The sequence below is a fragment of the Neophocaena asiaeorientalis genome, unplaced genomic scaffold (genome assembly GCF_003031525.2).
Source record: "Neophocaena asiaeorientalis asiaeorientalis breed wild unplaced genomic scaffold, Neophocaena_asiaeorientalis_V1.1 scaffold313, whole genome shotgun sequence".
Lineage (NCBI taxonomy): Eukaryota > Metazoa > Chordata > Mammalia > Artiodactyla > Phocoenidae > Neophocaena > Neophocaena asiaeorientalis.
Genome location: NW_020175412.1, coordinates 219697 through 230782, shown reverse-complemented (window position 1 = coordinate 230782; position 11086 = coordinate 219697). Strand labels below are relative to the sequence as shown.

Here is an 11086-nt window from a genome sequence, read left to right as displayed (position 1 = left end):
TGGGATAGGGAGGGTGGGAGGGAGGGAGCTGCAAGAGGGAAGAGATATGGGAACATATGTATATGTATAACTGATTCACTTTGTTATAGAGCAGAAACTAACACACCATTGTAAAGCAATTATACTCGAATAAGGATGTAAAAAAATAGTAATAAATAAATAACAATGGCAGTGAATCTCAGATTTACAGAACAGTTTGCAACCAGCAGTGTGTTTGGTAACAGAAATATCAACATGTCCAAAAGGTTAATTCTTTTCACTTTAGTGTTAATTAGAAACTATTATTTGTAATTTAAAGTGTTACTGAGCAGGTATAAACACTGGAATTATAGTTTTTTGCTTTTAAAATCACTATTTAATAAATAATATAGCCCTTAAAGGTAAATTCTGAAACGCTTTGAAAATTAGGGGATAGGAAGCTTCAGTTCCATTTTTTCACGTCTCAGTCGTCATTCTTTCCTGTTTGTAAAAGTATGATTCTTATTTTAGTTGTAAGTTTTGATTAGTTTTAACATGACAACATATTAACAAATTAATTTTTCCCAGCTTTATTGAATATGAACAACATCTAATAAATTATTTTGGTGTAGGCTTTTCCGTTTGCTCAATATTATGAATTGTAAGTGGAATGAAGCAGCATTTCCAGTTGATAAGTGGATCTACAGGTAATGCAGTATCTCCCAAATTAAGCTTGTGACAATCAAACCAATAAACTGCAGCATTGAGAAAACTATTGAGAAAATACAACCAGGGAATGTTCATCTCAGTGTAGGCTGGAATGTGTACTTTAAGTAAAAGGATGGTTACTTGAAGTAGTGCAAATGGCAACCGGGTACCAAGAAAACAGATACTAGCTTGGTCAGGAATACTTGTTTAGAGCTCACACTGTAACTAGCAGAATGAAAGGGAAAATATAGGATAGTCTCATTCATAGAGGAAGTTATCCTAATAGCCTGTACCAAGGTAATGACTTCTGACCAAGAGGTTATAAAAGCCACAGATAAAATCATCACCATGAAAAATGACAGACAGTAACTGAACACTGAAGTAGAAAGGACATTGAAAAGAATCAACATTCTGTGCCTTCAGGCTTTGGTAGATAGCTGCATCTCCCAAAAGATAAGCAAGGACTGAAATATAAATTCAAATTACTGTGAAGAAATAAAATCATTTTTTGACGATTAAATGGAAGCTTGGCAGTTTTGGACAGATTCAGGTAATAATTTGTACAAGCTCTCAGGAAAACTGTATAATAGAAAAAGCCATAAGTAAAGGAAATAATTTGACTAAATAGGCAGATGTGGTATTTAGTAAACCTAATGCCTAAATATACAAGACTCCATGAAGTAGGATAGCATGGAAATGTTTACCAAAAATAAAAGATGAATGCTAGTGAGATGCAAGAGAAAAGAAAATAAAACAAACAAACAAAAAAACCCTGTAAAATTCTGTTATGTGTTTTTTTTTCTTCTCATTCCTAGCTGGAAGATATTTAACAATATGTTCCCAACTATAAACAAGAATAGCAAACAGCTGACATCTAGGGGCTGGTTGGTTTGATTGAAGTGGCAGTGAAAAGAGCAGTCCTCTAAAGAAAAAGTAGTCATGTTTTCTAAATTTCAAAAGGCCTGCTGAAATACATACGATAAAACACTGCTTTATTTTATTTTCCATCCTTTGCTTTCTCCAGTGGGTCTTTCTGATGATGTTTATGTTTTATTTCAGCTTTACTGCCTTCAATTACCTTACTTTTGATTCCTTGCATTTCATTTTGCTACACCACAATGCCCGGAGAATAAGTTCCAAGTCACTTGCACAAGTGTGGAGGAAGGCAGTGCATTTCCTCTTAGCTACACTTTTCCCAGCAGGCCATCTCCACCTGGTTGCATCCCCCTGAATGCAAAGGAATGGCCCTGCAGCCACCTCTGGACACCACCCCAGACATAGCTGCTCTGGCTGGTGCTGGGCTTCTCAGGCGCTGGGGGCCCAACCAGATGTGCCATGAGGTCACCGCCCCAGCACCAGCAGCCCTGGACCCCAGGTGACTGCCCCAGGGAGGGGCAGGAACCCCTCACACCCTCTTGGCTCTGTCCCGTCCACCCTGTGCAGTGCCCTGGAGCAGAGGCAAAGGTGTGGGGCAGGGAGCAGGGCCACTGGGACCACTTACAATCCTGTCCAAGTTCTGGGGGTTCTGAGGGTTCTTGACCAGGAAGTGCAGGCCTAGGCTCCAAGCCACAATTGACTTTTGAGTGCTGATTTTGTATCCACAGACCTGATTTAACTCAATTTTTGTTTTTGCTTTTTGTTTTGGGGGTTTGTGGGTGCTTGGGAGTGTTTTTTTGTTTAGGTTCTTTGTTGTAGTTTTCTTGCTATTTTCTATGTAGACAATGTCATGTGCAGATATGGGCAGTTTTATTCATTTCCCATCTATATGTTTTTCATTTGTTTTTCTTACCTTACTTATTTTAGGGGCTAGAACTTCCTTTTTTTGAATAAGAGTGGAGAGGTTGGTCATCCTTTCCTTGTTCCCAAACTTAGTGGTAATCATTCAGTCTCTCACTATTAAGTATGAAGTTAGCTGTAGGGTTTTTGTCGACGTTCTTTACCAAGCTTAAGTAATTCATCACTATCCCTAATGTTCTGAAAATTTGTTATCATGAATTGGTGTTGGATTTTGTCAATAATCTTCTCTATTCCTGGATGTAATCATATTATTTTTGTTCTTTAGCCTTTGTGGACTACATTAATTGATTTTTTGAATGTTGAAACAACATTGCAAACCTGGAAAAACTCTCACTTGGTCATGATGTATATTTTTTTATACAGTGTTAGATTTGGCTTGCTAATATTTTGTTAACAATTTTTGTGCTTATATTCATGACGGATTTGATACATAATGGCTTTTTTGGTATTGTCTTTGTCTGGTTTTGGTGTCAGGTTAATATTGTCCTCATCAAATGAGTTGGGAAGATTTTCCTCCTTTTAATTTTTGACAGAGGTTGTGTGGATTGGTGTGACTTCTTTAACTGATTCATATAATTTTCTGTTTAAATCATCTGGGCCCGGAACTTTTTTTTGGAAGTTTTTTTTAATTAAAAATTCAAGTTCTTGAATAGTTTTAGTGCTATTCAGATGTCTATTTAATCTTATTTGAGTTTTGATACTTTTTGGTTTTCGCGGAATTGGTCCTTTTCTTCTAAATTGTTGAGTTTATGAGCGTATTTATAGTATTCCCATATTATACTTTGTGATAGCTGCAGACTCTGGAACCATATCCTCTGTTTAACTCCTGGCACTGGTGATTTGTGTCATCTCTCTGGTATTTTTGTCAGTCTTGCTAGAGGGTTGTCAATTTCAGTGACAGTTTTGAAAAAATAACAATTTCTTTGATAGTCTCTGTTGTTTTCCTATTTTCAATTTGATTTCCATTCTGGTGTTTATTATTTCCTTTCTTGTGATTTCTTTTGGTTTATTTTTCTCTTTTTTCCTAGTTTCTTGGGATAGAAACGTTTACTTGAGACCTTTTCTCTTTTCTAATATAAGCATTTAGTGCTATAAATTTCCCTGTCATCACTGTTCCAGCGACTTCATTTTTATTCTGTTCCATGTATATTTTATTTCCGTTGTGATCTCCTTCTTGAACCATGGACTATTTATAAATACGTTGTTTCATTTCAATGTGTTCTGAGATTTTTCCTCTTGTCGTTCTATTATTGATTTCCCATTTTGTTCCATTATGGTCAGAGAACACACTCTGTATGAATGATATCATTTCTTTTCAACTTTTTAAGGTTTGTTTCATGGCCCAGGATAAAGGTCTATGTTGGTGAATATTCTGCGGGAACTTGAAAAAAATGTATTCTGCCTGTTATTGACTGGAGTGTTCTATATATGTCAATAAGATCGTGTTTTAGTTGACTGTTTTTTCAGATCTACTATATTCCTTTTGATATTCTATTTATCAACAGTTGTTTTATCAGTTGCTCAGAGGACTTTGATTTGTCTAATTCTCCCTTGATGACTCTTCTCTCTTTTCTGCTCTTGGGGAAGCTGTTCAGGTAGACAGCAGGTCTGGATGGTACCAGGGCTGAGGGTCAATTTGCTAGGACAAATTAATTAATACCTACTTAGCTTCAATAGTGTACAAAATACAGCTCCTATACAGCTCTTTCCATTATTTCTTCAAATATTCTTTCTGCCACTTTCTCTCTCTCCTCCTTCTGGGATTTAGCATGCATTGGTGCTAAAGATGGTGCACCATAGTTCTCTTGGTCTCTTTTCATTTTGCTTAATTATTTTCTCCTTCTGATAGTCAGAATGGATGATCTCAAGTGCCTGGCCTTCAAATTTACTGATTCTTCTGTGATTTTAAATCTGCTCTTGAAAACCTCTACTGAATTTTAAAAAATAATTCTTTCACCTCTTTTTACTTTTCTTAATGTGGCCACAAGAACGTTTAAAATTACCTATGTGGCTCCTGTTATATGTTCCTGTGTGTGTGTGGTGTGCATGTTTATTTATTTTTAAGAGCAATTTTGGTTTCACAGCAAAATTAAGAGAAATGTACAGAAATTTCCCAATTACTCTCTGCCTCTACATATGCATAGCTTCCCGCATTATCAACATCCCTCACCAGAGTGGTACATCTGCTACTGTTGGTGAACTCGCATTGTCACATCCATCATAAGCACCCAACGTCCATAGTTTATATGAGGGTTCACTCAGTACTGTGCATTCTATGGGTTTGGAAGAATGTATAAATGACATGTATCCATCGTTATAGAACCATATAGAGTGTTTTCACTGCCCTAAAATTCCTCTGTGCTCCACCTATTCATGCCTCCCCACCTGAAACCCTAGCAATCACTGATCTTATTATTGTCTCCATAATTTTGCCTTTTCCAAAATATCATGAAGCTGGAATCTTACAGGTGTGTAGCTTTTTCAGGTGGGTTTCTTTCACTTAGTAATATGCATTTAAGGTTCCTCATTGTCTTCTCATGGCTTGACAGTTCGTTTCTTTTAAGCACTGAATAATATTCCATTGTTTGGATGTACCACAGTTTATGTTTCCATTATACCTACTGAAGGTTGAACTTGAAGGTTGCCTCCAAATTTTGGCAAACATGAATAAAGCTGCTATGAACATACATGTGCATGATTTTTTTGTGGACATAAGTTTTTAAATTCTTTGGGTAAATACCAAGGGGTGTGATTCCTGGATAATATGTTACAGTGTGTTTAGTTTCATAAGAGATTGCCAAACTGTCTTCAAAAGTTGGCTATACCATTTGTATTTCCACCAGCAATGAATGAGAGGTCCCGTTGCTGTACATTCTCACCAGCATTTGTTCTTGTCAGTATTCCAGATTTTGTCCATTCTAATAGGTGTGTAGTGGTATTTCATTGTTTTAATTGGAATTTTCCTGATAACATATGATGTGGAGCATCTCTTCCTACCTTTATTTTCCATCTGCATATCTTCTGAGGTGAGATGTCTGTGAAGGTCTTTGGCCCATTTTTTTGATTGAGTTTTTTGGGTTTTAAGTGTTTGTATATTTTGGATAATAGTCCTTTATCAGATATGCTTTTGTAAATATATTCTCTCAGTCCATGGTTTGTGTTATCATTCTCCTGATAGTGTCTATTGCAGAGAAGATGTTTTACATTTTAATTAGGTCCAACTTATCAATTTTTTTTAATGGATTGTGCCTTTGCTGTTGTATCTAAAAAGTCACCGCCATATCCAAAGTCTTCTAGACTTTTTTTCTTACGTTATCTTCTATGAGTTTTACAGTTTTACATTTTACATTTAGGCCTACAATCTATTTTAGTTAATTTCTGTGATGTAGTGAATTTTTCATTTGTTATCTGACATTCCAGCTCCAGAATTTTACTGGTTCCTTTTCACAGTTTCAATCTATTTATTATAATTTTCTATTTTGTGAGACATTGTTCTTCTGATTTCCTTTAATTCTTTATTTATAGTTTCCTTTATCTTTTTGAGCATATTTAAAACAGGTATTTAAATGTCTTTTCTAGTAATTCCAATATCTGTTCTTCCTCAGGGACCGTTTCCACTAATTATTTATTTTGTAAATGGTACTGTGGACAAAGAATGTCACTTGCCATATCAGTAAGCAAAGGGTGTTGCAGCCATCAAGCCATCAGCCACTGCAGATGAACCCCACCCTGAAGGTGTACCCTGAGGGAATTCAGGATGGAGAAAACAGGATACTGCCCCTAGACAGTTAAGGTGTACATCAAAGGAATGATTTCAGTGAGCCCCAACTCTTGCATCTTCCCATACATAGAAAAGTGCCTAATTCATTAACTTGAGATGTCTAGTTTTTCCTTCCAACTACCTAGTGGTTTTTGGCAGAAACTCCTATATATCCCGGCTCCTTCCTTACCTTGCTGGAGTAGTCCCTGATTGCTGAGAGGCTGTCTCCCAGGCTTAAGTCCTCATTATGTCTGCTTAATAAAACATATTTCTCAACTGTTAGCTTGTGCAATTTTTTTCAGTTGACAGTACATAGGTTCTTATCTCTTCTCATGCTTTGAAATTTTTGTTGAAAACTATATTTGGAATGTTATAAAGAGGCAACTCTGGAAATGAGATTCTCCTCCCTTTCTTGAGTTTATTGTTGTTTGTATTTTTAGGGACTTTTAAAAATTATTTTTGAGAGACTCTCTCCTTTGCCATATGTGGTCATTGATGACTCTATCTCATTACCTTTGTTCATTAGCTTTTATTAGTTCATTTATTTGTTCATTAGCTTTTATTTCATTAGCCAGTGTTTTCACAGAGAACCCTTTAAGTGTCTGGATATAAAAAAAACAACTCAGTCTTTTCAGGTAGGCTATGTGTGTGCATTTGGGCACAACTTCAACACATCTAGGCAGATTACAACTATGCGTTCACCTTCATTTCTTGTTTATACACACACACACACGCTGCACATACGTAAAGAGAGAGAGAGAGAGAGAGAGAGAAGAATTTAGTATAAGGAATTGAAGCATATAACTTGTAAGACAGAACAGCAGGCTGAAAATTCAGGTGAAAGATGATTTTACAGTCTTGAGTCTGAAATCTGCAGGAAAGGCCATCAGGTAGGAAACTCAGGCAGGATTTCTATGTAGCAAACTTGAGGAAGAAAAAAAGCTTGTTCAGGAAACCTTAGACTTTGCCCTTAGAGCTTCGCCTTGGCTGATGCCCACCCAAATAATGAAGAGTAATCTGCTTTACTCCAAGTCTACTAACTGTAAATATTAATCACATCTAAAAATATCTTCACAGCAACATCCAGACTGGTGTTTGGCCAAAGAACTGGGCACCATAGCCAGGCATGTTGACAAAAAATATTAACTATCACAATTCGCATGTAAATGTTTTTGAGGAACACTGTCCCCAAAGTCACTTCTCTGACATGAGAGAGATCTGAATTAGATGAAAAAAGGTAAGTCCTTTGCAATAGACCTTCAGGGAGCCACTAGACATTTCCAAATGGACAATCACAATTCTTTGAGGGCAAGGATCTGCTGCTCTCACCAGCACCAGGAAACCACACTGGGAACATGGGTTGACATCAAACCCGGGAGGTGGGGTGGGACAAAAGTAAGTTAAAATGTCACAATGCACTCCTACCAGGTTTTAGTCACCTTTTTCTTGTTTAAGCATTTGATTGGTTGCTATAAACCTTTGATTATTTTCCAGACATCTGAAAAGTTGATTTTGACGTTGATTTTACCAATGCTTTTGTAGAGGGATGGTCCTTTGGAACTCCCTACGCTGACATTTTTGTTGCTGTCACTACCATCAAGATGCATTTTAAGGAACATTTAAGAAAAAAAGAACGTGTTTAAAAGAAGAAAACTTATCCTCCATAGAATGCAGTGTATTTTTCACCATCAGTCGACCACAGTCTGGAAATTTTTACAGTAGTGAACCTACTCATAACCATAGTGATGACTAGAATTAATATGATTTGTTGAGCATTTTACTCTGTGCAACTGATGCCCAAATTGCCTCACATGTGTGATCTCCTTTGATCCACACAGACAGTGTAGCAATATGTTCTATTTAACCTAAGAACAGAAGAGGCAGATCATATAGGAACATTCCCTATTTTATTGAATAAGAAACTGAGGATTAGCCACTGACACAATATCAAAAGGAGAAAATCTAGCAAAATTAGGTTTGTCACTCAATTTGGGACAAGTCAACTTCTTGACCCTTCAGTTTCTTCATTGTAAAATGGGAACAAGAATATCTACATTCTAGGAAAGTTCTGAAGGTATAGTGGTATAACATATGTTCAATTGCTAGCAGACACGTGCTCAACTAATATTTAAACTAACAATGATAAGGAGGATTAGGGCTGCTATGTTCTCAGCCTCCACTATGAAAGTCCAGCACTAAATAGCTAATTTCATTAAATAGACTGCCAACTTGCACTGACTGTACAGGAGAAATAACAAGTCATTTCATGTTGTCATTTATCAGAATATTGCAATATGGACCTAACCTCAAAGGAAATTTATGTTTGGAAATTAATATTCAGGCATTGAGATGTAACACAAGGCCCAAAGAGTTGCAATACTGTTGCTTAATTTGGTGAAAAATCTAACCTTTCTGATTCTCAGTTTACAATTTACTGTAAAAAGGCATCATAAGAAATCATTGGAGAAAATTTGAAAACCAAAAGCAAATACTTTGAAAAGACCAATATGATTGACAAGCCTCTATCCAGGCTAGCTAAGAAAAAAAAGAGGATGTAAGTTGCTAATATAAGAAATGAAAGAGAAGAGATCACTACAGATCCCATAGGCACTGAAAGGGTAACAGTATATAATGAACAACTCTATGCCCACAAACTTGATAACCCTGACCAATTCCTAAAAAGACACAATTATCCAATACTCCCACAAGAAGAAATACACAATCTGAATAGGCTTCTATTTATTAAAGGAGTTGAATTAATGATTAATACCTTCCAAAGCAGAAAACCACAGGCCAAGATGGGTTGGCCATTGAATTCTAACAAATATTTGAAGAAGGAATTATACCAGTTCTGTAAAAGCTACTCCAAGAGATAGAACAAGGTAGAATACTTCCTAACTCATTCTATGAGGCCAGCCTTGTCCTAATACCAAGCCCAGGCAAAAACATTATAAGAAAAATACACATCAATATCTTTCATTAACACAAATGCAAACTCCTCAATAAAATAGTAGTAAATCAAATACTATAATTTATAAGAACAGTGCATATATCATGAACATGTGAGATTTTGAATTTACCAAGAGAAAAGTGACTCATTCCCTACAAGAGAAACTCCATAAGACTGGGTTTCTCAGTAGAAACGTTGCAGGTCAGGAGAGAGAATGATGTGTTCAAAATGCTGAAAGAAACAAAAAGCCTACCAAGAATACTTTACTCAGCAAGCTGTCCTTTGCATATAAAAGTGAGATAAAACTTTGCCAGCCAAACAAAAAATGAGGTAATTAATCACCACTAAACCTGCCTTTACAAGAAATCCTAAAGGGAGTCTTCAAGCTGAACCAAAATGATGCTAATTAGTAACATGTAAACCTGTAAAAGTATAAAACTCACTGGTAAATGTAAGCCTATAGTCAAACTCAAAATACTCCAAAACTGTAATGGCAGTGTGTAAATCACATTTAACTTGAGTGTAAAGGTTAAAAAACACACACACAAAAATAAATTTAAAATAACTTTAGCTAAATAATTTGATAATGGATACACTAAGTAAAACAATATAAATCATGACATCAAAAACATAAACGTGATGGTAAAGTAAAAGTATAGAGTTTTTGTAGGCAATCAACATTAAATTGTTATTGCCACACAGCTCGCAGTGCCATGTTGGCAGGGGTGTGTGGAATGACTCTGTTTCAGAAAAGAGAAGACAAGATGGTGGAGTAGAAGATCTTGAGTTCACCTCCTCCCATGAGAACATCAAAATCACAACAAACTGCTGAACAATCAACAATAAAGAAGACTGGAACCTACTGAAGACAAAGAAATCACAATGAGATAGTAGGAGGGGTGTACTCACAATATAATCAAATTTCATACCCCCTGGTGGGTGACCCAGAAACTGGAGAATAATTATATCACAGAAATTCTCCCATGGGAGTGTGAGTTCTGAACCCCATGTCATGCTCCCCAGGCTGGGGGTCTGGCTACAGGATGAGGAGCCCTAAGAGCATTTGACTTTGAAGGCCACCAGGTCTTGTTTGCAGGAGCTCCAGAAGAGTGGGGGAAACAGAGACTCCAATATTGGAGGATGAACACAAGGTCTCATTTGCACTGGGAACCAGGGCAAAAGCAGTGACTTTGTAGGAGCCTGGGCCAGACCTACATGCTGGTCTTGAATTTATTCAGGTATGCAAGAGTGGTTCAAAATTTGAAAATCAATTGATGTAATCTATCCTATCAACAGTCTGAAGAAGATAATTGCATGAATATATATGAATATATATATATATATATATGCAGAAATTGGATTGAACAAAATCCAATGCCCATTTAGCAAAGTAGGAACATGGGAACTTCCTCAATTTGACAAGTTCATATACAAAAACCTACCGTTAATATCACATTCAGCAAGATGGTGGAATACCATCCTTTCTACCATCCTCTTCCCACAGAGGTACAGATTTTCATAATCTCCCCAGCATAAGAGTACCTTTGTGGAAGTCCTGGAGTCCAGAGAAGTCCCAGCACACCAATTGAGCAAAAAAATCCAAGAATAGAAACACTGAAGAGGGTAAGAAGCACAGTTTCACCTGACCCACAACACCCCTCCCCCAAGGCAGCACAGCTCAGTGCCAAGAGAGATCCCCTCAACACAATTTCTCCCACAAGGGAGAGTGAAAACATAGTGAGTGAACTCATGGCTTCCCCAGCAAGAAGTCCACTTCTTTCTTGCCCCACCCAGGATACTGAGGTAGGTGGAAGAGTTTGGGTGTAGGGAAAAGAAGTGGGGACTCACAACAACCAGGGCTCAGAATTCAATAATGGGCCATAGATTCTATAGTCAGCTTCACAGACTGCAAC

General features: G+C 36.9%; 1 pseudogene; it reads right to left on the bottom strand.

Moving 5' to 3' along the window:
- Positions 1-576: 576 nt before the first annotated feature.
- LOC112414605 (probable G-protein coupled receptor 160) lies at positions 577-1607 on the bottom strand (annotated as a pseudogene).
- Positions 1608-11086: the final 9479 nt, after the last annotated feature.